The 26443-nt window shown below is 42.7% G+C and overlaps 1 long non-coding RNA gene across 1 annotated transcript in view; it reads right to left on the reverse strand.

Moving 5' to 3' along the window:
* LOC142213621 (uncharacterized) overlaps nt 1–26443 on the reverse strand; it is a 289622-nt gene that overhangs the window by 41199 nt on the left and 221980 nt on the right. The window lies entirely within an intron of this gene.

Consider the following 26443-nt stretch of genomic DNA (forward strand, 5'->3'; position numbering starts at 1 on the left):
CAACAGTGGGATTATTGTTCACCCTAAAATATAGGATATTTTTGATTTTTCCATTAAATATCTCGATGTTGAAGATTTTCTGTTGTCTTCGAAGGAAAAATATGCAAAAGATTACAATGGATGACAGACAAGAAATTTTTATTAGTTTCTATCTCTCAGCTGGCAGAGTCTATTGTACTAATATCCATCAACAACACCTTGTGGAACATGAAAGGTCAGAGTATCCCAGAGCTGCAAGGGTAATTTTCACCTCCCTGCAAAAATAAATCTCTTGTTATTGTGAGAACACTTGTTACATATTGGCACCTGGCGACATTATCACTGAGCAATACACCAATGCATTGGTACCGCAGTCCAGGGGCACATGTTCTCTGTAGTACAAGTCCTGAGTTCTCAGTGTCAAGAGCACCAGGACAGTCATCTGTATGAAACTACACACTTACTACTCTATACACCTACAAAGCATTTGTATGTAGGTATATTATATAGGCACCAGCAAAGTATTTAGTATGGCGTATTATACACGATAACTCAGAAGATACCATGAAAACTTTTACTACAACTATTGTGTAAACTCCAACTCTTCATTCATATACTGAATATCTCTTACTGGCCTTATTTACCAGCCATCTGCCTCCTGCACTAAGAGCCTTACTTCATCTAGAATTCCTCACTTATATCTCTTCCACCATGCAGTTTTTCTGGAATAGCTTGTCAGTCTTTCCATTCATTTAGACCTTTTTATCTACTACTCTTCATGTATCTAAAACTTAGATATGTGTAACCTGGGGTTACTCTACGGGGTACTAGCAATGTTCTCAAGCTGTGCTTTTAATAGGTGCAAAAGGGCCACATTTTCCATTAGGCACTGTATGTTCAGTGCCTACAGCAATGCATAGTGGGGGGTGACGTCAAAGCAAAATAAATTCAATCTTTTATTTTTATTTTTATTTCCCCCAGCCCCTACTTCTCGCCAAACGTCTGATCCAATCTGGCAGATTTTCCGGTCATGACATCAATGCACTCACAGCAGACAGCCTATATACTGCACATTGACCATTATTAGACATACCATAACTTTACATGGGGTCAAAACAGGGGTGAACCTACCCCTTTCGCCGCCCGAGGCGAACTACAGAAAGCCGCCCCCCCCCCCGGAGGGGGCGTGGTGAAGTGAAGGGGGCGTGGCGAGTGAAGGGGCGGGACTTAGCGGAGAGCAGGCACAGAGAGGACCTGCTTGAGCGTGAGGGGAGGCTGCTGGAGCAGCGCTGCTCCAGTGGCCTCCCCAAACCACCGCTTGGTGCTAAGCCAGTCCAGGAAAGCTTGTCCTGGACTGGCTTAGGTAAGCAAAAATGCCGCCCTCCCTGGGGCCCTGGCATAGCGCAGCCTGAAGCGGTCGCTTCAGGTCGCTTCATGGGAGGTGTGGCACTGGGTCAAAATTGTTAAGGGGTTTGTAATTTTATATGGGGCAAACTAGAAGGCTAACATTATATGTAGGGTACTTTAGCATGGGCTCATTTTATTGTGGGGATTTAAAGCCTCTACATATGTATATGAATATTTTTGGTTGGGCAGTTAGTCTGGTACTATGCGTATACAGTTGCAACATTTTATATGGGATTCTTTAGGTGTGGATATCTATCTTCATTGTACAATTTTCCAAGGAGAACTTCAAGAGACACACCATTCTAGTGCTTTTACAGTAAGGAATATTGTGGGTATTATGTATATGACACTATCTAGATCGGGCACTATGAGCTAAGGACTATATATTGTCGAGAATTTGGTGAGGGCATTATATACTGTTGGAAACTTTAGAGGGGGCTGGATGAAGACGACAACAAGTGACTCCAATCAGAGATGCCATGTGTATGCCACTGGACTTGATTCTTGTTCATTCTGCCTGGAACTGATATGTACCATATTCACTTATTTAGTATGCTCTGCAGAGATCCTGTTCGGAAGTGGTATCTGACCATTGTTTGGCAGTATTATTCAGTTGCCAAACAGTAGTATTTTTAATTTGCTGTATGATGGTATACTATATAGCTGTATGTTGGTATAGTTTCATTCATTCTCTATATGGTGGTATGATTCACTCACTCTCTGGTGGTACAATTCAGCCTCTATGTGGTGGCATTATTTGGTCACGGTGTGGAGATATTATTTGATCCTTGTATAGTGGTTTGTAAAGAACAGTGCAGTAACTGTATAGAGACAAAACCTTCATTTTATTAATAGGGGCTATATCATGCTTATTGCCTTGAGCAGTATGTACTGTAATATTTTCCTGGGTGAAGTAAAGAGTATGATCATAGCCTTAGCTATAGTTTGATGTAACTTGCTTGTGGGCACATGACATATAGACATCTAGATCTAGAGTAACTAATATTACTCAGTTCATCTTACGCTGACCACCCATTCCTTCTGCACCACTCTTAATATGTAGTGGGGCACTTTTGTTAGTTTTCTTACATCTAGAGCTAATTTAACATTTATAAAAGGACTATCTATACAGTATAGAAACTAAAAGCACCATTCATGGTATAACCTAGGTATTCAATGGTTCCTATGCTTTTTAAAAATAGTACTAACAGTATGGGGACTGTAGTCTCAAACGTAGAAAACAATCTTAAAAGTTCATATAGTGCCATCAGAAAACTATCGGTTGGGAATAAGCACAAAACATATTGGTTGGCTTAAATAAAAAGATCTGCATTGGTCTTTTGGGGAAGAGTGGTTAGAGAGAAAGTTGACTGCTGCAAGAAGTGCTCTTTATAGCTACAGCTGGAAAATGACCTGTAAACCGTACATAAAACACAGTAGCTTCAAACGTACAATAAGTCTGTGAGAAGAAAAGAACAACCACAAGCATTATGGGTAAGTACGCACAAGGTGGGAAAATGACCAACTTAACGGTAATCAGCCAGTAACAGACTGACACAGACAGAAAGAGAATGAGTGGATATATTTAAAGAGAACAAGCCGACTCAAGTAATGTAATTTAAAAGAGATAAAAGTCTTCTGGTAGGACTGTCCTCTAAAAGGACACATGTCTTCGTTCAAGTGTCAACCCCAATCCTAGAGAGGTCACCCCACTCAGGCTGTAGTCTAATATACTCCCAAATTGTCTCAGTAGATTCTCACACAGATACACAGGGCCGGCAGAATTGTCTTTCATGCTGCAGTATAGCTCCCTAATACAATTACCTGGCAATGAGTCAGCTGAGTGAGGTAACGTATACAAGCTGCTGGTAAGACAGACAGAAAAGCTAGATGGAAGTGAAAGGGGTTTTCCAGGAGTTTTATTTATGTTATATATACTGTAAGGGTGTTGCTTTAGGCCCTGGTTATGCTTGTGTTGTGGTTTCCATTATAAAAGGATAACACAATGAAGTGTTGGGTCTGTCACACGATGGACACTGATGGCATCTGATAGACCTCTCTCACTTACAATGGGTCTGTTGTATTCTGCCAAAACATCCATCTTTGTTAGGGAAAAAACTGCAGTGCTTTTTTTGTGTCATAAGCAAGAAGCCTGCAATCGAGGCTTGAAAAAGGGCCTCTGATGTAGATATGAATAAAGATTTTTTTATCTTTTTTAATGCAATAATAACTTTATTTAGGATAAATGCAGGCTGAAATAGGCCAGGACGACATAAAATAACAAAAAAGGGAAAGACTGAAAGCTTTACATTCAGTATCCTATTAAAATTCTTGAATCCTAACCTTGAGGTGGCTCATTGTAAACAGTTCAGTGAAAGGGGAAATTGAATGAAAGATTCACCCACTTATTCCAAATTCTCTAGAATTTGTCTTCCTTATCTCTATGCTTATACAGACATTGTTTTAAGAGGCAATGTAGTATTAACTGATTGTATCCAGTTTTGAAGCCTAGGGAGGTGAGAGGACATCAAAAATCTGGCTACGGTTTTCCTGACACGGATTAGGTTCTCAGCCAAGAGAACCCTGAGTGATGGGTGCAGTTCCGAGTCTATAAAAAAGTCTTCGGATTACCTGGTACCACCACTCCTATTTTGTCATACAGGAACAGCCTCACTCACTCCCAAAAGCCCCAAAAATGGCACAAAACCATAGTTCATGGAAGAAAGACTCCCCATACCTAATTGGAAGCAGCAGACTCTGGTAGTAGACATAGAAGCCTTGAGTACGATATATACTTCCACCATCTAACTTCTTAATACTAGTTGGCATAGAGAGGGGAAGCTTAGTCCAAATCTGAGTCTTCCATTGAGATAAAGCGAGGAGTGGAAGGACATTGAGCATATAGTAATCTGAGACACATCTAGTAACCCTAACCCCAAGGTAGGAGATTTCCAAGAATATCAGCATTGAGTGGTCCAAACCTGTTCAAGGCCATCCATAAATAGTGTATTCAATGATTCCAAGACGAGGTGTTCGCAAGCATCCGACAGAGATTACAAGTGGTAGATTTGCCTAGAATAATGGCATTCTTGTCCGGAGGAATATTATAATATGGTTAACATGATTAGAGAGGACCTTTGCGAGAATTTTAACATCTACTTGCTAGAGCTGGGCAATTTAGCAAAAAATGAAAATCTAAATTTTTTTAAGTTTATAGGTGATTTTTTATTTTATTCTGGCTATTCTTGTTTTTGTTTAAAAATTAGTTTTTTTTAGTGAGCTGGCACTGGAAGGGTTGGATCTATATGATGCAAGTGACCACAGTAAAGAATTGTCTATCATAGGTGGTGGCAGGACGAGTAAGCATAGATACATGGAACGAAATATCACTGACTAAAAGGGTTGTGGGTAACCTCTCTGATGGAGGGTGCATGATTGCGCTTAAAGGTATTGATGGAGACTATCAAAAGTTATATATATATATATATATATATATATATATATATATATATATATATATATATATATTTATATATAATAAACCTAAGTCAGGGGGAAAAAGAGGGAGAAGTAGTACTCCAGTGTGCATGGGTAATGAGAGCTGATGTCTAAGGAGTTGGGGCCAATATGGAAGTCCTGGAATGCTTGCCCTTTGCGTTTTATCCAGCTGGAGGTAATGTGGGCCCAGTCATTAAGGCAGAGAAACTGCGTGTATCTCCTCCAAACACCTCGAGTAAAAGGCCAGGGGGGAAAAAGAGGGTTGTAGTATATCCGTATTAGGGTGCATTCACACTGAGTATATGACTGACTGATTCTGAACGTTAAAACATGTTCAGAATCATCGCGTACAAAGCAGATCCCATTCATTTCAATGGGAGCCGGCATACGTGCGCTCCCCATTGAAATAAATGGGCTGCTTTTTTCCCTATTGGTTTCAATGTGATACGCGCGTGAATACACCCTTAGGGTGCATGCACACTGAGTAACGCCGGGCGTGTATGAGAGCCGTACACGCCGGCATTACGGCAGACTGCCGAACACTTCCCATTCACTTCAATGGGAGCGCTCGTAACAGCGGCGTTTACGAGCGCTCCCATTGAAGTGAATGGGAAGTGTTCGGCAGCCCTGCTGTAACGCCGGCGTGTACGGCTCTCATACACGCCCGGCGTTACGTAGTGTGCATGCACCCTTAGAGGTGAAATGTGGCTTTGTAATCCATTCGGATAATAGACCCTCCACCACAACTGCAACATATACCGTATTTTTCGGACTATAAGACGCACTTTTTTTCCCCAAAATTTGGGGGGAAAAGAAGGGTGCGTCTTATAGTCTGAATGTGGCGCCTGGCATCCGCTGTAATAGAGAGGCGGAAGCCGGCAAGTGATAGACGCCGGGGCCTGAGACATCGCTGCGCTCCTCTGCCCTGCATGAAGCCAGCAGCGGCAGGGGCGATGCTATTCCGCTCCTCCGTCCCCCCGCCGCTGGCTTCATGCAGGGCAGGGCAGCGATGTCTCAGGCCCCGGCGTCTATCCCTCCCCGGCCTCCGCCTCTCTAGTACAGCGGATGCCGGGTCAGTATCCGTGGCCCCTTCTCCCCCGGGGCCGGTCCCCACCGGCCCCGTACCTGTGAAGTTGCAGGCCAGCTCCTGCGCGGCGATATCGCAGGAGCCGACCTGTTCGGGTGACAGCCGGGAGCCTAATGAGGCTCCCCGGTCTGTCACTGCTGTATTAGTATTGCGGCTGGGTCTATGACCAGCCGCCGTAATACTAATATACAGAATGTCCCATAGACGGCAATACACTTGTATTGCCGTCTATGGGACTTGCGATCAAGTGACCGCAGGTTCAAGCCCCCGGGGGGGAATAAAATAGTAAAAAAAGAAAAAAAAAAAAAAAAAGCTTTAAAAATATGAAATAAATAAAAGTTCTAAATCACCTCCTGTTTTTTTTTTTCAATACAAGGTGATCTAAGCAATAGATATCCCCCAAAATGGTATAACTAAAAAGTACAGCTGGCCCCGCAAAAAAAACGCTCTATGCATCCCCGTACAGCTGCAGGGTCACCTGTCAATGTGGCCTTGCAGCTGTTGCAAAACTACTACTCCCATATATTAAATATTTTACCAGTTTTTGCTTCAAAATTTTTTTTCCCTATTTTCCTCCTCTAAAACCTCGTCTTATAGTCCAGTGCGTCTTATAGTCCGACAAATATGGTAATTGATCACTTTATCATCAGTGCGGGCCATGGACCATGCAGCTCAAATAGGGCTTGTAACGGGGGCTAAGGCCACCAGTGCAAATTCCAGAGTTAGGGTGAATTCACACTACGTAAACGGCAGCTTATTCTGAACGTAAAACACGTTCAGAATCAGCGGCGTATAAAGCAGTTCCCACTCATTTCTATGGGAGCCGGCATACGAGCGCTCCCCATAGAAATGAATGGGCTGCTTTTTTCACTACGAGCACTCCCATTGAAGTGAATGGGAAATGCTCGCGTGTACGGCTAGCTCTGCTCCTTCAGAGCCGTACACGCAAGCACTTCCCATTCACTTCAATGGGAGTGCTCGTAGTGAAAAAAGCAGCCCATTCATTTCTAGAGCGCTCGTACGCCGGCTCCCATAGAAATGAATGGGAACTGCTTTATACGTCGCTGATTCTGAACGTGTTTTACGTTCAGAATAAGCTGGCATATACTCAGTGTGAACCAACCCTTAGGGTCAGTTCACACGTGAACTGCCCGCGCGGGTTTTGACACCGAGAGAGACATGGTGAGCCGCGTCTCTCTCTTGTCAAAACCCGCCTGCCGCGACCATCGCGGTCGCGGCTTTCCTCTCCACTGTCGGCTCAAATGAATGAGCCGACATAGGAGGGAGCTGCCGGGGAGCCGCCTGAAGAAAGGGCATGTCCTTTCTTTTCTCCGCTAGCGGCAGCCCGCCGCTAGCGGGAAAAAAAAGCCCGGTGGTCTACATAGACCACCATTGTAAAGGGGCGGATTTTGAAGCGAAATCCGCTGTCAAAATCCGGCCCTTTGCCTATGTGTGAACTAGCCCTTGGCTAGTTCACACGTAAAAACCTCCTGGCTTATTTTGGTCCTGAAAAAACCGCTTCCTAATTAGGAAACTTTTTTTTTACCTTGCCAAGCTTTTTTTGGAGCTTTTTTTTGTAAAAACCGCTTCCAAAAAAAGCCAGGCTGTTTTCCCCTCCCATAAAGTGAATGGGCTGAAAAAAACGCTAGCGTTTTTTTTCCGCACGGTTTTTTTGAAGAAAGGTCATGTCGCTTCTTTTTTTCTGCTAGCTGAAAAATAACTAGCAGAAAAAAAAAAAGCTAGCAGAAAAAAAAAGCTAGTGGAAAAAAAAAGCTAGCTGTTCACATAGGGCTCCATTGTAAGGGTCAGTTCACACGTGAACTGCCCGCGCGGGTTTTGACACCGAGAGAGCCGCGGTGAACCGCGTCTCTCTCTTGTCAAAACCCGCCTGCCGTGACCATTGCGGTCGCGGCTTTCCCCTCCGCTGTCGGCTCAAATGAATGAGCCGACATAGGAGGGAGCTGCCGAGGGCAGAAGCCGCGCGGCTGAGCCCGCGTGGCTTCCACCTGAAGAAAGGGCATGTCGTTTCTTTTCTCCGCTAGCGGCAGCCCGCCGCTAGCGGAAAAAAAAAGCCCAGTGGTCTGCATAGACCACCATTGTAAAGGGGCGGATTTTAAAGCAAAATCCGCTGTCAAAATCCGCCCCTTTGCCTACGTGTGAACTAGCCCTAAAGGGGCTGATTTTGAAGCGAAATCCGCTGTCAAAAAACTCCCCTTTGCCCACGTGTGAACTAGCCCTTAACCAGTGGGGCGGATGTGTTCACTATGAATGGCACTGAGTTGAGACAACTGAGATATAGATATAATATCTATAAAGATGAAGGACTGAAAGTCCTCCTAGCCTTGTGTGGAAGTAAATCACACATCAGTGTATAAGCGGCTTTTTATAGGCCCAAATAAAGTTAAAAATCTCAATTTGTAGGGTAGTTAGGGAAAGCAGAGGACACCAGAGTTGGGAGGATGCAGAAAAAGTAAAGGATGCGGGGCATTGTTACCATTTTAACTGAGGGGATACTTCCTATTCAAGAAAGAGTAGGGTAGTGATGGCGATGCTATGGCACGCGTGCCAGAGAGGGCACGCAGAGCCCCCTCTGCCGGCACGCGTGTGGTCGCCCGGATCTCTCACTAACGGGGAATCTGGTACAGGATTCCCCGTTAGTGAGCGATCGCTGCCTACAGCTGGTTGTGCAAATCCAGCTGAAAGCTGTCACTGTAGGCCACGCATTACTTGAGACCTACACTTACTACAGAGTATGACCTTTGCACTGGCGCGGGCGTGATGACGTAAGTCATCAGCGTGCGTAGTGAACAGAAGAGAGTATGCCCAGCAGCTCTTCAGGTAAGTATATTTGTGTGTGTACTGTCTGGGGAGGGGGTTACTGTGTACCATTTCATGCTGTGTGGGAGGGGGCTACTGTGGACCATTTCATGCTGTGTGGGAGGGGGCTACTGTGGACCATTTCATGTAGTGTGGGAGGGGGCTACTGTGGACCTTTCATACTGTGTGGGAGGGGGCTACTGTGGACCATTTCATGCAATGTGGGAGGGGGCTACTGTAGACCTTTCATGCTGTGTGGGAGAGGGAACTACTGTGGACCTTTCATGCTGTGTGGGAGGGGGACTACTGTGGACCATTTCATGTAGTGTGGGAGGGGGCTACTGTACACCATTTCATGCTGTGTGGGGAGGGGGCTACTGTGGACCATTTCATGCTGTGTGGGCATGGGGCTGCTGTGGACCATTTCATGCTGTGTGGGGAGGGGGCTACTGTGGACCATTTCACGCTGTGTGGGGAGGGGGCTACTGTGGACCATTTCATGCTGTGTGGGCATGGGGCTACTGTGGACCATTTCATGCTGTGTGGGGAGGGGGCTACTGTGGACCATTTCATGCTGTGTGGGGAGGGGGCTACTGTGGACCATTTCATGCTGTGTGGGGAGGGGGACTACTGTGGAGAATACTGGTATAATCTTGTGTAGGGGCCACTACGGGTCAGATTGTACTGTGTGTGTGGGCCACTGACGGTCAGATTGTACTGTGTGTGTGGGACACTGCAGGGCAGATTGTGCTTGTGTAGGGTCCCCTTACTATTTATATAACACAGTATCTGTTTTATAGCAGACAAACAGATCCTGTGCGATGTAAGTAGTGAACATTAATTGTTCAAAAGTACCAAATGCAGGGACCTTTACATTTCAGTACAAGATCTGTAAAGCCCCAGTCACACGACTGTAACTTGTGGGTCCGTAACTGTCCGTAATTGTGGATCCACACAGTTTAAGGTTAAACTGCCGTGTTGGCACTCCGCGATAATTTTTTGGGTTTTAGGTTGCAGTTTGGGCACTCGGTCTCAAAAAGGTTCACCATCACTGGAGTAGGGCAATGCCAGGCAACTACGTCTTTTAGGAGCTTAGGTATTAACATGGAATAATACCATTTAAAATGTGAATCTAAGGAGTTGCAAAGGTTAACACCTAGGAGAAGAAGATGGAATCCTGTCATGCCGAGTCCGGCCGTGAGTGCCGGTGAGCGTTTTTTTTTAACTGGACACAGAGTACTACATGTCCAACTCTGTGTCCGGTTAAAAATAAAATGCTCACCGGCGCGCACAGCCAGAGATTTTTGAAGCCCATTCAAATGTATGGGTTTGAAAGATGCCGGCAGGTTTCCGTCTTCTGCCCCTGTTTTGTGCAGGAAACAGAAACCTGCAGAACGGAGTCCCGGGTGCAGATGTCAACGAGCCTTTACCTGTCTTCATTCTTCTACTTTTCTACCAGAACCAGTGCAATAGAGCTAGAGTGACTTCGGCTGTATTGCCCAATCGCCAACAGACATGAAGAGTAAAAGAAGCTTGTCTCCCATGCATGTGCAATAGAGCAGGCACTCCGGTCTATTGCGCAGACGCTGCATAAGTCCACAGAAGAAGGAGTCGACAGGACAGAAGAAACTGATCTCCAGGACACAGAAGACAGGTAAGTATGATGGTGGGGGTGTGTGGGGGGGGTGAGTTAGATAGGTAGGGCTAGTAGTCTGTGGGCTAGCTAGGGAAGTAGGGAGGGGGTGGGAGAGGGGGAGTGAGAAGGGGTGCACTTATTGGTTCACTTAAAAAAATGTGTTTTTTTGCCTGTAAAACCCCTTTTAGTCTGAGCCTTGATAATCTTGTATACTTGCAAAGTGTATTAATTAAGTTCGGGAGAGAGACTGGGGGGGGTTGGTGATGGCTAATAGTATATTGTCATGAAAAAGATTGGACTTATATTCACAGTCTCTGACCTTCCCATCCCTGAATATCAGAATGTGAATGGATAGCAATTGCCAGGGGCTCAAACTTTGCGATGTACCCTGAGTACCACTTGCGTTATCCTGTGTAAAGAAGGGAGCGGTGAAAACCAGGGAAGGCTGATGACACAAGCAGTACTCAGGGAACAATGTAAAGGCTTGCGGTGCTCCGTGCTGGATAATTAGCATACCAATAAAATGTGATCTAATTCAAAAACGCCGATGCCGATCAATGAATAAAAGGTCTGCCTGGAATAGCATTTCTAAAGGCTACGCAAAGATATGTTTAGTTAAAATAAAAATGGCTATAGCCAATGATAGACTCCCTTTAACATCAATAAACTTGGCTTGTTTCTTTGGGACATCAATAGCAATGGGACAGGTGTATGACTGTATCTATATGTCTGTAATTAAAGAGGACTTTTCCAACTCCAGTTCTTAGCATCTGTAAATAGGCATCACTTTACTGATTCCAGCGTACTTGGAATTTTTTTCTTTAGCTCACACCATTCCTGAGAAATCAATGCAGTTAGTTTTTGAAAATCACAGCATGTCAATTATACCTGCAGAAAGTCCCCAGAGCAAAACTCTGAAAATGCAACAATAAATGCTGTGGAAAAAAATGTAATGCGTTGCTGACAAGTTTTTTTTGCAGCATTTTTTTCATTGCATTTCACTACATGTGAACTAGGTTTTGAAAACACAGCCTTTTCACTTCAGACTTTCTCCTGCAATGTGTGGATGGGATTAGACAGAATCCCATCCACTTTGCAGGTACTGAAAAACGCAGCAATTTTTGCTGCTGTGCTTTCGCAACGTGGGGCCATGGCCTTAAGCAGTTCTAAAGATGTGCTCATCATACAGAAGCATATGCTTCCATAGCATATAATCACGATGCTGAAGTTGAATATTGTATATAGTAATTTTAGAATTTCATTTCCCTGACAGCCCTAATCTGGTTTAGGAATTTTAGAGTTCTAAAGGCATAGCTGTTGTGTGCCAACATAAGTTAAAAATCAAGGTAATTAAGTGGTAAACAAGTTGTTGGGAAGGTGTCCATATGTTTTTTGTTTATTTTAGAGGGAAAATATAATGCATATTGACCTATTAGACATAATACTTAGGAAAAATCCAGATCAGAATGAAAATGGAACCCTCTAAACAGGGAAAAGGAATGACATAAAAAATTAGTGTCATGCAGGTGCCTTAGCCTCCATGCCACCTACAGTGGGTAAGAGGAAGCAGAAGTTGTATGCCTCAGCCTATCCTGGATTGGGTACATGATCAATTTGAACTCTCTCACAAAGCGAATGGAAGCAGAGTCCAGTATGACTGCAGTAGTCATAATATCAGGAAGAATGTTGGGTTGTTGGCAGTTATACATAAACCCTCTAAACAGAGACAGGGGAGATGTATATTCCTATAGAAAATGCTAGTGAAGATGACAGAACAAGCTAGGAATCTAACTGTTTGTATTCAGGCTGCAAAGGTGTTGTTGCAATTGACTTGACGCTCCCTTTGATGTGGGTATTTGGAGGTACAATAATTATGCAATAATTATGTACAATTAAATTCAGTTTCAGATCTACCTAGCGAAACCCTGTGCAATTGTGTATGTGTTTAATTGGCTGCCGGAAGTTAATTTGCAAGTGAGAATGATGTCATAAACAATAAGAGGTATCAGTCCTTTGTAAATGGCTATAACAAAAAATAGATGAACTGATTTAATGTATTAGGCAGAAATAGTTGCTGGACTTTTTAAGTGTTGTTTTAGACATCAAAGCATTCAACAAGATTATGTAAATAATATTTTATTATTGGTACTGTTACATTTAACTCCCTAAGCGTCTCGCAGATTACACTACCACAAATATACTCTTTGGGGTCCAGCCTCTGAATTCAGTTGACTTTTGTGGACAAAATCCTTAACTTGGCAAGTTTTAATAAAAGAAAGTGAACATTCTAAAAGAAAAAATGCAAGTCAAGCAGACTAATGTTAAATCTGGTGACCGTGGGGCCACACGGTGGCTCAGTGGTTAGCACCGCGGCCTTGCAGCGCTGGAGTCCTAGTATTCAAATCCCACCAAGGGCAAATAATCATCTGTAAGGAGTTTGTATGTTCTCCCAGTGTTTGCATGGATTTCCATCCAAAGACATACTGATAGGGAAAAATGTATTTTGTGAGCTCTATGTGGGGTTCACAATCTATATAAAAATAAATAATAAATAAATCTGGTGACCGTGCTGGCCAAAGAAGTGTTACAATCTGGAAGAAACATTGCTGTACAGGTGGGCATTATCCTGCTGAAAAATGCTAGTTGAAAGCTCAGCCATGAAAGGTAACACATGTGGCCACATGATGCCCTACCCTGCACGGAGCTGTTATCGTCATTATATTACTAGGTGTGACCGACTGTTGTATATGAGGTAGCTCCCCAGATCATCACACCAGCAGTTGAGTTGAGTGTGGTAGATAACTTAGAAATATGCACTTCTGGAGTAATCTACACCAAAAAAGGGGGCATGGTTATATATGATAAACTGTTAACCAGATATTGCTCCACAATTTAAGCCACTGTGGCACATTTTTGTGCTATAATTTTGTCGAAAACTAAGCCAAGTATTAAGTGGTGTAATGTTAGACTAGACAGTCTAAGGCCGGGGCCCCACAGGATACAAACGCCGCGATTTGCCCGCAGCGGAGACAGCGTTGTACAGTGCAGGCAAAGTGGATGGGATTCATGCGAATCCCATCCCCACTTTGCGGAAAAGATCGCAGCGCGGACACATTGCGATTTGCAAAGCCGTTGTGGCTTTGCAAATCGCAGCATGTCAATTATATCTACGGAAACACTAGCGGCTTTCCCATAGATATAATGCTAAGAGAAAGTCCACAGAGGAAAACTCTGTGAACTTTCTCTTAAAAGCGATGTGGAAAGAACAACAATGCGATCACGCAGCGGTTCTTCCCATAGCGCTTTATCACTGTGGATACAGCCTGTGGGGCCTTAGCCTAAAAGTGCACCAGATTGTCAGACAGCATTAGACAGCAAATTTGGTACGCTTGAAAAATGTCTAGTCTAGCTTTGCATGTCTGAAAGTTAGACAGTCTTAGTTTATCTGCCCTAGTGTGTTGGTCCACAGCAAAGAAGCACAGGCACCTCACGAGTGTGAAACAGCAGCCATGAAAAATGGATGTTTTTCACAGTCATTTTGCACCACAGCCATGTGAAAAAAGCCTTAGGCTCCATTTACATCAGTTTTTTTACATCCTTTTATAAGATCCGTTTAATGGATGCAAACAAATGTCCAATGCTTAAAAAATAAATAAATCGTGCATATATAAATATACGAGGGGGGACCCAAATTGCCAGAATGAGGCTGCTGTGCGCGCAGTTTTCGTAGTATGGGATTCTGCAGCTAGTTATTTATTCAACCACGCCTTTTCAGTCAGTGTGCCAAGCGGCGCTGATGCGGAAGGTTTCGTCTACCTGCAGTGAATTTTCTTGCAAGAGCTGTTTTGTCCAGCCATCGTTTTTCTTCATGGAGAAGTTTTATGAGCAGCGCGCGGCTGTGAAGTTTTGCTTTCTGCTCGGGAAAAAAGCATTGGAAACCGTTCAAATGTTGAAGACCGCTTACAAGGATGATGCTATGTGTCAAGCTCAAGTTTACTCGTTGTTCACCCGCTTTAAAAATAGTAAAATGTCAATTGATGATCAACCGCGTTCTGGACGTCCGTCCACTTCCTGAACGGATGAAAGTGTCCAAAAAATCAATGAGCTCATGCGTGATCGATGACGAACCATTGAGGAACTTGAAGAGTTGTCTGGAGTGAGTTGGAGCTCGATTCAGCGCATTTTATCGGAGCATTTGGGCATGTCGCGGGTTGCTGCAAAGTTTGTGGCATGGCTCTTGACTGATCAACAGAAGGAGCGTCGCATAGAAACATGCTGTGCCATGAAAGAACATGCCGAAACCAAACCAGAATTATTTTCTAAAATTATTACGGGAGATAAGTCTGGTGCTATGCTTACGACACGGAAACCAAACAACAATCAAGCCACTGGAAGACCCCATCCTCGCCCCGCGCCAAAAAGGCTCCTCAAGTGAATTCCAATGTGAAGACAATGGTCATTTGTTTTTTTGATGCAAAAGGGATTGTGCACTCGGAATTCGTTCCAACAGGTCAGACCATCAACCAGGTTTTCTACTTGGGGGTTCTCAAGAGGTTGCGCAAAAGTGTGCAGCGAAAAAGGCCCGAAATATGGCAGTCTGGTGATTGATTTTTCCACCACAACAATGCCCCAGCCCACACCGCCATTTCGGTGACCACTTTCATGGCAAGAAACGGCATGGCTGTCTTGCCCCATCCACCCTATTCACCCGATATGGCTCCCAGTGACTATTTTTTATTCCCACGAATGAAGAGAAACCTCAAGGGGAAGCGTTTCGCCGACGTGGAGGAGGTGAAGAGGAAAACGATGGAGGCGCTTGCACACATCAAAGTAGATGAGTTTAAAAAATGTTTTGAACAATGGCAGACAAGATTTGACAAGTGTATTGCCGCTAAAGGAGAGTAATTTGAAGGAGATTGAAGGAATTTTGTACAAAAAAATAAATACACGCTTCAAAAACAACTTTTCTGGAAACTTTGGGGTACCCCCTCGTATATTTATATCGGGAAAGAAAGCTCAGTAGCAGCAATGGTTCGGACCCAACCAGTCAGAGATAGGGACACAATGTCTGGTGCAAACAGGTTTATTTGGAAAAACAGCAAAAAATAAATAAACCTTCACGTCAAGCATAGAATAAGCAAAAAAAGAATACAGCCTTAACTTCAGGCAAAATGGCAAACAAGACCATGCTCGTCTGAGCTCTAAGTAAACAGTATAAAACTAACTGTATGTGCAGACAAAACAAAGTAGCACAGTGCGGACTCACCAAACTCTCAGTATCTCAGGACAGACCCAGGTACCTCCTCTCACTCCCTGGATCTACCCTGAAGTGCAGGCTCTACAGCCCTTTATGCCCCAGTAAAGAGCCCAGGACCCAAACCCAAGGCCCACTCCAGACCCGCACTGGACCACACATAAGTCAGAAACCTGGGACTGATATATCGGGACTCCAACACTCTGTCTGCCACCTTCTCACAATATATATAGTATATCATACTCTTCCGTTCAAACAAAAAACGGACAGAAACGGATCCATTTTTTTGTTACATTAATCTCTAGGTGAACAGATATCCATCCGTTTGCTTCCATTTGTGCATGTTTTTTCACATAGATTAAAAAGATGTAGTGTATTTATTATTTTCATGTTTGATCCATGTGCCATCTGTTAGTCATTGAATGGAGGCTTTATTACGTTTCAGCTTCACCTAACAATGAATCTGCAAGAAACGGGGGAAACATATAATGTCCGTTTTTTTCACAGAACATTAGGCCTCATGCACACAAATTAACTTTTTATCTGCAATTGCGGCTCAAAGTACAGACACAAGCATTTCAATGGGCCCAAACACACAGCCATAGTTTTTGCGGCTGTGTGTCTGAGACAAATTGAAGAGCCGCAAATTAATATGGAGCAGATTCTATATGTCAATGTATGCGTCAGTGTAAACCATGGATGATACTGAGTGTCTTTTGGTCCGTGAAAAAAAAGATATGTGAATGGCTCCATTCACTATAATGGGTCCATCTGCTATCTGTTTTTTTTTTCATGGACAGCATTCTGGCTGAAAAATCAGTAGTGTGAAAGGGCACTTAGTCTGCGTTTCTATGTTCTTAATGGCTATAGATTCTCTGTGTCACCTGGCAGCTAATAGGTTAATCATACGGCTCCAAGAGAAAGACCTATTTAACATACCACTAACATGAGGTCAGCTACGGTCCTAGAAAGGATTAGCCAGTTAGGTTAACAGGGAAACACGATTCACAAGCCGCACACAACTGGGTCACTGATCTAGAAGAAGCTCTAGTGTCACTTTAATATACACAAACATAACCAAAGTGTAACGTGACCTGTCCGCATACTCAAGGTTCCTTTTAAATGCCACTTTATATCTGATCAGGGAAATCAACCTTTATATCTGATTTCTGCCATTCTGGAAAGACAAGGCCAGAAGCTAGTCGTATTTCTCGACATGTATACGGCATGCTGTAATTCGTCATGTAGAATATCTCTTGGCATCAGTACTTGGATTCCCTCCTCACGCCTGGTAAATCGGTCTTCATTTAAAACCCTCTCTCTTAGCCCTAAATGGAAATCAATTCTGCAAGTTTAGCAAATAGTTAATTACTCCACAAAGAGGATTGATCGGCCTTTGATCACCAGAAAGCTCTGTAGTGCTATTAGTCTCTTTCATCTGTGATTAAACCACAGAGAGAAAGAAACAAAAACTAAATTAGGCTTCTCCTGTTATCCTACAAATATTTAATGACGGGATAATCTTCTAGAGGTGTGTTCAGGGATGTACGCTCCCGACAGGAACCAGCTGCTTCTCATCCTGGAACCAGCAATGTTGAAGAGGAATAGATTATTAACACTTTCTAAGTCGTCATGCAAATGACACTGTGGCTCATTCACAAAATGTATTTCTATGTAGCATCACCACACTAAACATTCAGGGCATCTACAAAGCGTACAGTATATAAACTACCATCCAGAGCGGCAGGAGCAGGCACTAACATGGAATGTCATCGCATGCTTCTTAGTTGCTGCAAGCTAACGGAGAAAAATATTTGCTATTTTTAACTCGCCTCAACTTTCATCTATTACCACCAAGTAAAAAAACATAACACTTTGTGCAAGAGTGAAATGCTAAAAATAAATCTTAAAGCCCATGCAAGACAAATATGGAACTAAAGGGACTAAAATAATGGCAGTAGAGACTTACTAGAATTTGCAGGGTGACTCAGCGCTGTCACCTTGAAGTTCTGGATCTTTAAGTATGAATTTGATCAAAGCAACATCTGCATGGAGTTTGTATGTGTTCTACATGCCTGCAACAACCTTCCTCTCCCACCCAACCTTTACCTTCTCCTAGAACAAGCAACAAGGCCCAATTTTCTTTTTTTCCCCTTTAATGCTCATTGTGTAGCTATCTGAAGATTTTATGGGGCAAATTCCATAGATTAGGATATACAGTAATCCTCTGCAAGACTGAAGGTGAAAGGGTTAGACCTTACTTCGCTGATTTTGAAGCAGGCTACATAAATTACTTAAATATCATTAATTGGAAGAATCTCATAACAATTTTATGTGTATGGGGGAAGCTCAAGTGTGACGGTTATTATAGAAAACTTTGTTTTCCATCGTTCTATACCTCCGTGAACATAACCTAATAGGGACATCTTTGGCTGACATACTGTTATTGGGTCATGTGTACACAAATCTGCTGTTTGAATAGCAGTGATTCAAACCCTTGGTCCTTCACTGTAGAATCTTCTCACCAATGGGCTTCAAATTGTTTGGCAATGGCCTTATAACCCTTCCCAAATTGATGAACAGCAATAATTGCTTCTCTAAGATTTTTGCTGATGTCTTTCCTCCTTGTCATTGAATTAACACATGTCTGAATACTCCAGACCAGCAAACTACTAAAAACTTCTTTTAGAGAGGTAATAACATTTACTGATGATCAATTAATCGAGGACATTTGATTAGCAGCACCTGGCAGCTAGTTAACCTTTTAATTCTATGGCTGCAGTAAGGTTGTGCTTAAATTTTCACACCCTGCTTTTGTCCTAATTTTTGCTAAGTAATTACTGACATGGTGTAATCAGGCATTATGTCTTTTATCTGAGGTTGTATTTGCTTACTTTTAAGAACTTCTTGTTTTCTAAAAATAGTTCCTGATACATAAAACCATAGATTTTAGTGAAGGTGTGTAAATATATATATATATATATATATATATATATATATATATATATATGCCGGTTGTGTCGGATATGATGCTCAAACAGTGTGGCACGATGCGGCTTATAGCGCTAGTGTCGCCAGTATATCTGTGCAGTCTGATGTAGACAGGTGTCTCATGAACATGTCAGTCTTGAGTTAAGTGGCTTTGAACGTGGGATGATAATCGGTGCAAGACGCATGGGGCATAGCATTTTGGGGATTACCCGGGAATTTGGGTTTCCGAGGTCAACAGTGTCTGGGGCGGACCTGCAATATTGCAGAGACGACGTTGGCAGCCAAGTAAACCGGCACACCGGTCAACCACAAGTGTTCGATGAACAGACGTCACATCACCTTCGCAGAGTCATACAGGGCTCTCGATGGTCTAATGTGGGTCAAATCACCGCCGATTTGAATGTGGGGCGCCAGGACCCCATTTCCACCAGTACTGTACGCCAAGAACTGCACCGCATAGGCTTCAACAGTCGACGCCCTTTGCTGATGCCATAACACAGAGCTCGAAGACTGGCAAGGGCCCGTGACTATCGTCATTGGACCATGGAACAGTGGCAGCATGTGGCATGGTCTGATGAATCACGTTTCCAGTTGTACAAAGCCGATGGGCGTGTGTGAGTGTGGCATATGCCCCATGAAGCCATGGATCCTGCATGCCAACAGGTATGTGCCCAGGCAGGAGGTGGCTCCGTCATGGTTGGTCTAGAATGTGTTCACATGGTCTCAATTGGGCCCCACTGTCCGGGTGCAGGGATCAATGACCCGTGCTCGATACGCACAACTTATGGCAGACCATCTACACCCCTTTCTGATGTTGGAGTTCCCTGATGGGGATGCTTAATGAACACACCAGTGTCCTCACGACCCTCGATTGGCCTGTCCACTCGCCTGACCTCAACCCCATAGAACATATATGGGATGCTGTGGATACCAGTGTCCGCTCCATGGACCCAGCACCAACTACACAGGACCAATTGTGGGCTGTAGTGCAGATTGCATGGATCAATATCCCTCCAGAACTCTTCCAACAACTCATGGAGTCCACGCCTCACTGTCTTGCTGCAGTTATCCGTGACCGCGGAGGGGGGGACCCGGTATTAAAAGCGCATCCGGTTACCTTCCCATGACTTTTGGCCACTGAGTATATATATATATATATATATATATATATATATATATATATATATATATATATATATATATATACAGTCCTATGAAAAAGTTTGGACACCCCTATTAATCTTAATCATTTTTAGTTCTAAATATTTTGGTGTTTGCAACAGCCATTTCAGTTTGATATATCTAATAACTGATGGACACAGTAATATTTCAGGATTGAAATGAGGTTTATTGTACTAACAGAAAATGCGCAATATGCATTAAACCAAAATTTGACCGGTGCAAAAATATGGGCACCTCAACAGAAAAGTGACATTAATATTTAGTACATCCTCCTTTTGCAAAGATAACAGCCTCTAGTCGCTTCCTGTAGCTTTTAATCAGTTCCTGGATCCTGGATGAAGGTATTTTGGACCATTTCTTTCTACAAAACAATTCAAGTTCAGTTAAGTTTGATGGTCGCCGAACATGGACAGCCCGCTCTCAAATGATCTGAAAACAAAGATTGTTCAACATAGTTGTTCAGGGGAAGGATACAAAACGTTGTCTCAGAGATTTAACCTGTCAGTTTCCACTGTGAGGAACATAGTAAGGAAATGGAAGACCACAGGGACAGTTCTTGTTAAGCCCAGAAGTGGCAGGCCAAGAAAAATATCAGAAAGGCAGAGAAGAAGAATGGTGAGAACAGTCAAGGACAATCCACAGACCACCTCCAAAGAGCTGCAGCATCATCTTGCTGCAGATGGTGTCACTGTACATCGGTCAACTATACAGCGCACTTTGCACAAATAGAAGCTGTATGGGAGAGTGATGAGAAAGAAGCCGTTTCTGCACGTACGCCACAAATAGAGTTGCCTGAGGTATGAAAAAGCACATTTGGACAAGGCAGCTTCATTTTGGAAACAAAAATTGAGTTGTTTGGTTATAAAAAAAAAGGCGTTATGCATGGCGTCCAAAAAGAAACAGCATTCCAAGAAAAACACATGCTACCCACTGTAAAATTTGGTGGAGGTTCCATCATGCTTTGGGGCTGTGTGGCCAATGCCGGCATCGGGAATCTTGTTAAAGTTGAGGGTCGCATGGATTCCACTCAGTATCAGCAGATTCTTGAGAATAATGTTCAAGAATCAGTGACGAAGTTGAAGTTACGCCGGGGATGGATATTTCAGCAAGACAATGATCCAAAACACCGCTCCAAATCCTCAGGCATTCATGCAGAGGAACAATTACAATGTTCTGGAATGGCCATCCCAGTCCCCAGACCTGAATATCATTGAACATCTGTGGGATGATTTGAAGCGGGCTGTCCATGCTCGGCGACCATCTAACTTAACTGAACTTGAATTGTTTGTCCAAAATACCTTTATCCAGGATCCAGGAACTGATTAAAAGCTACAGGAAGCGACTAGAGGCTGTTATCTTTGCAAAAGGAGGATCTACTAAATATTAATGTCACTTTTCTGTTGAGGTGCCCATACTTTTGCACCGGTCAAATTTTGGTTTAACCTCTTAAGGACCAGGCCATTTTTTGGTTTCGCATTTTCGTTTTTCCCTCCTCACATTTCAAGAGCCATAACTTTTTCATTTTTCAGTTCACAGAGTCACATGATGGCTTATTGTTTGCGGGACAAATTGTACTTTGTAATGGCACCATTCAATATGCTGTGCAATGTACTGGGAAGCTGGAAAAAAATTCAGAATGAGGTGCAATTGGAGAAAAAATGCATTTGCGCCATTTTCTTATGGGTTTAATTTTTACAGCGTTCACTATTTGGTACAAATGACATGTTACCTGTGTTCTACGTGTCAGTACGAACGCGGTGATACCAAATTTATATAGTATTTGAAATGTTTTGATACTTTTAAAAAAATGATAAACTTTGCAAAATAGAAAAAAAAAATTTGTGTCATCATGTTCTAACACCTGTAACTTTTTCATATTTCCATGTATGGAGCTGGTTGTGGTGTCTTTTTATGCGGGACAAGATGACGTTTCTATTGATACCATTTGGGGAAAGATCTGATGGTTTGATCACTTTTTATTCAATTTTTTATAAGAGGCAAAGTGTTGAAAAAAACGCTTTTTGGCTGTTTTTATTTTTTTTGCCGCTACGTTGTTCGCAGTACGGGATAAATGTTTTAATATTCTAATAGTTCGGGCATTTTGGAGCGCGGGGATACCTAATATGTTTATGTTTAATGTTCTTTAATTACTTTTATAGCTAATCTAGGGAAAGGGGGGTGATTTGAACTTTTATATTTTTTTTATTTTTTTAATACTTTTAAAAACTTTTTTTTTTCTTCTGTTACATTTATGATCAGACCCCTTAGGTACCTTGAAACCTAGGGGGTCTGATCGCCCATACTATTCACTGCAATACTACAGTATTGCAGTGAATAGCAAAATCGCAGCACTTCTATTAGACGATGCCTCTGGCATCGTCTAATAGATCTTGTGCAGAGACAAGCCTGGAAGCCTTCAATAGGCTTCCGGCTGTCATAGCAACCGATCACCGCCCTCATGTGACGTTCAGGAGGGCGGCGATCGGGGAAACATGGCGGCGCCCATGCCGCCTGCGCTGTTTACACGCTGCGGTCGCGTTTGACCGCAGTGTGTAAAGGGTTAACAGCAGCGATCGGCTCGGGCACCGACCGCTGCTGTTATTGGCAGGTCCTGGCTTTATGATACAGCCAGCATCTGCCGTGTATGGAGCGAGCTCAGCGTGTGAGCTCGCTCCATACATCCCCATGCGACCCATGACGTACAGTTACGTCAAGGGTCGCTAAGGGGTTAATGCATATTGCACATTTTCTGTTAGTACAATAAACCTCATTTCAATCCTGAAATATTACTGTGTCCATCAGTTATTAGATATATCAAACTGAAATGGCTGTTGCAAATACCAAAATATTTAGAACTAAAAATGATTAAGATTAATAGGGGTGCCCAAACTTTTTCATAGGACTGTATATATATATATATATATATATATTTTTTTTTTTTAATTTTTCTTCAAAAATAAGACAGGGCTTAATTTCGGAGTAGGTCTTATTTTTCAGGCACCGCAGTGAATCAGAATTTCTCCAGAAGAAACTTGTAAAATGGTTGACCCTAACTTACATTCACAATTGGTGCAGGGTCAGTGCGTTTTAAACAAACTTACTGGCACTCTACAAACTTACTGCGCTTATATCTCCTCTCCATAATGCTCTCCTTTATGCTTAGGGGGAGGTGCTGTAGTGGAGTGAATGCATCTGTGGGAGTGAGCAGGGGTGGCACCTGATGTCTGGTCATGTAGCTAGCCAAGCATACAGCATAGTAGCAGCCAGGAGGCAGCATTTGGAAGGCAGACTCAGGAGGTGGGGTACTTGTCCAAGATAGTTGGGAGTTACTGTATGTCTATTTTCCATCTCCGTGACGTCACGTCACATAACCTAGCGCTGGAGGCGCTGATTGTAACTAGGGCTTATTTTTGGAGTAGGGCTTATATTTCAAGCCTATTCCAAACACCCTGCAAAATCAAGCTAGGGCTTATTTTCAGTGTAGGGCTTGTTTTTGGAGAAACAGGGTATATATTTTATAGATAGATAGATAGATAGATAGATAGATAGATAGATAGATAGTCAAAGAAAAGCCAACGTGATCAAAGGTGTCCTTTATTTTAAGAAATGGGAACTGTGGAGAATTTCAAAGATGGACATCTAAGAGTACGCTGAACAAGTGAACCAAGAAAATGGTTCACTTGGGAAGTATAGCGGCTGAAGCTTTATTGCTATGGGTTTTGAAGGAATACAAGTATGGCAGGGCACAAGTGGCTTTGTGCCTTGCATACATCAAGCCAATAATATCCCTGGTGACAGGTCACACAGCAGTCGCTGACTGCTGTTCTCAAGTGCAGTTGACCAAAGCAGACCACGCAAAAAGGCTTTCATGATGGAGCCAAATCTGCATATGTGATGAGCAGATGTCAGATAATCTTATAAACTGCAGCTCTTTCCTGCCAGCCCCATTGAGTGTTAAATCTAAACTGACGGGGCCCAAACAAAGTAAAGAAACTTGTCAAACCGGAACCCCAAGAAAGGAGGCACCTCAGCATGCCTCTTCTCTCCTGCACAAAAACATCAAAGACTAAAAGGAATACTTCAGCAGAAAAAACGTCAAACGCCTGTCTTGGAAATGTTTAATCCTCATGTTAAAGATGTCCCCAAAGGGGCTGAGATTCTGATTGCACATAATCTCTTTTGTGTCAATCACATAACTATTGGCAGACCCACTCTCAGTTAGCACTTGAGGTTTTCTTTAACAACAGAATCTGAGATCATTCAGTATATGTTATAACTCTCTCATCCGCCCCTCCAATAAAGTCCATAAATCAACACAGACTGGAGAGAACAGAGTGCTATTGGCAAGTGGCTTATCAATAGGCATCTGGACTGCAATACATAGCATAAATTGCTTAACATAATTGTATGTCTTAGAAAGATAAAGAGATGTTGAATATGGGTGTAATAAAATATATATCTGATGGTGCTAGGAAATTTTGCTGCTTCCCAATCGAAATGTTCTACCTGACATTTCTGAAACTCACTACATCTAGCAAATATCTTCACTTATTATGGTTTTCACAGATAGCACTTTGACAAGGCTGCATACAATGAAGACAGCCATTTTAGGAACTAAACAATTATTGATCTTAACATTTAACTAGTGTCTGTAACATCAATGTGAATCAAGTCAGTTGTTCCACTGATTTTCTCACTGGTGTAAGGATGGGCCCTTGGAGACTAAAACTGTCCGCATATTATTTCCATGCAAAAAAAATGTGCACTTCTCAACAAACATTCCTGATGTGAGATGTGCGCACATAGGCCCGTGTCATCACATATACAGTCCTATGAAAAAGTTTGGGCACCCCTATTAATCTTAATCATTTTTAGTTCTAAATATTTTGGTATTTGCAACAGCCATTTCAGTTTGATATATCTGATAACTGATGGACACAGTAATATTTCAGGATTGAAATGAGGTTTATTGTACTAACAGAAAATGTGCAATATGCATTAAACCAAAATTTGACCGGTGCAAAAGTATGGGCACCTCAACAGAAAAGTGACATTAATATTTAGTAGATCCTCCTTTTGCAAAGATAACAGCCTCTAGTCGCTTCCTGTAGCTTTTAATCAGTTCCTGGATCCTGGATAAAGGTATTTTGGACAAACAATTCAAGTTCAGTTAAGTTAGATGGTCGCCGAGCATGGACAGCCCGCTTCAAATCATCCCACAGATGTTCAATGATATTCAGGTCTGGGGACTGGGATGGCCATTCCAGAACATTGTAATTGTTCCTCTGCATGAATGCCTGAGTTGATTTGGAGCAGTGTTTTGGATCATTGTCTTGCTGAAATATCCATCCCCGGCGTAACTTCAACTTTGTCACTGATTCTTGAACATTATTCTCAAGAATCTGCTGATACTGAGTGGAATCCATGCGACCCTCAACTTTAACAAGATTCCCGATGCCGGCATTGGCCACACAGCCCCAAAGCATGATGGAACCTCCACCAAATTTTACAGTGGGTAGCAAGTGTTTTTCTTGGAATGCTGTTTCTTTTTGGACGCCATGCATAACGCCTTTTTTTATAACCAAACAACTCAATCTTTGTTTCCAAAATGAAGTTGGCTTCTCCAAATGTGCTTTTGCATACCTCAGGTGACTCTGTTTGTGGCGTGCTTGCAGAAACGGCTTGTTTCTCATCACTCTCCCATACAGCTTCTCCTTGTGCAAAGTGCGCTGTATTGTTACCGATGCACAGTGACACCATCTGCAGCAAGATGATGCTGCAGCTCTTTGGAGGTGGTCTGTGGATTGTCCTTGACTGTTCTCACCATTCTTCTTCTCTGCCTTTCTGATATTTTTCTTGGCCTGCCACTTCTGGGCTTAACAAGAACTGTCCCTGTGGTCTTCCATTTCCTTACTATGTTCCTCACAGTGGAAACTGACAGGTTAAATCTCTGAGACAACGTTTTGTATCCTTCCCCTGAACAACTATGTTGAACAATCTTTGTTTTCAGATCATTTGAGAGCGGGCTGCCCATGTTCGGCGACCATCAAACTTAACTGAACTTGAATTGTTTTGTAGAAAGAAATGGTCCAAAATACCTTCATCCAGGATCCAGGAACTGATTAAAAGCTACAGGAAGCAACTAGAGGCTGTTATCTTTGCAAAAGGAGGATGTACTAAATATTAATGTCACTTTTCTGTTGAGGTGCCCATATTTTTGCACCGGTCAAATTTTGGTTTAATGCATATTGCGCATTTTCTGTTAGTACAATAAACCTCATTTCAATCCTGAAATATTACTGTGTCCATCAGTTATTAGATATATCAAACTGAAATGGCTGTTGCAAACACCAAAATATTTAGAACTAAAAATGATTAAGATTAATAGGGGTGCCCAAACTTTTTCATAGGACTGTATTCACTTCACATCTTAAAAAAGGAACAGGTTTTGGTACAAGACAAAGGGCAAGTATACCTAACTTTCTCAGGGAATATTTCCACTTTCCCCTGAGCTGCAGTCTGAGCCTCCTTGATTTAAAAAGATATACAAGAAAGCAAATTTCCTGTACATGGCCCTGTAAATGGCCCTTAG

This window comes from Leptodactylus fuscus, chromosome 7 (genome assembly GCF_031893055.1).
Source record: "Leptodactylus fuscus isolate aLepFus1 chromosome 7, aLepFus1.hap2, whole genome shotgun sequence".
Lineage (NCBI taxonomy): Eukaryota > Metazoa > Chordata > Amphibia > Anura > Leptodactylidae > Leptodactylus > Leptodactylus fuscus.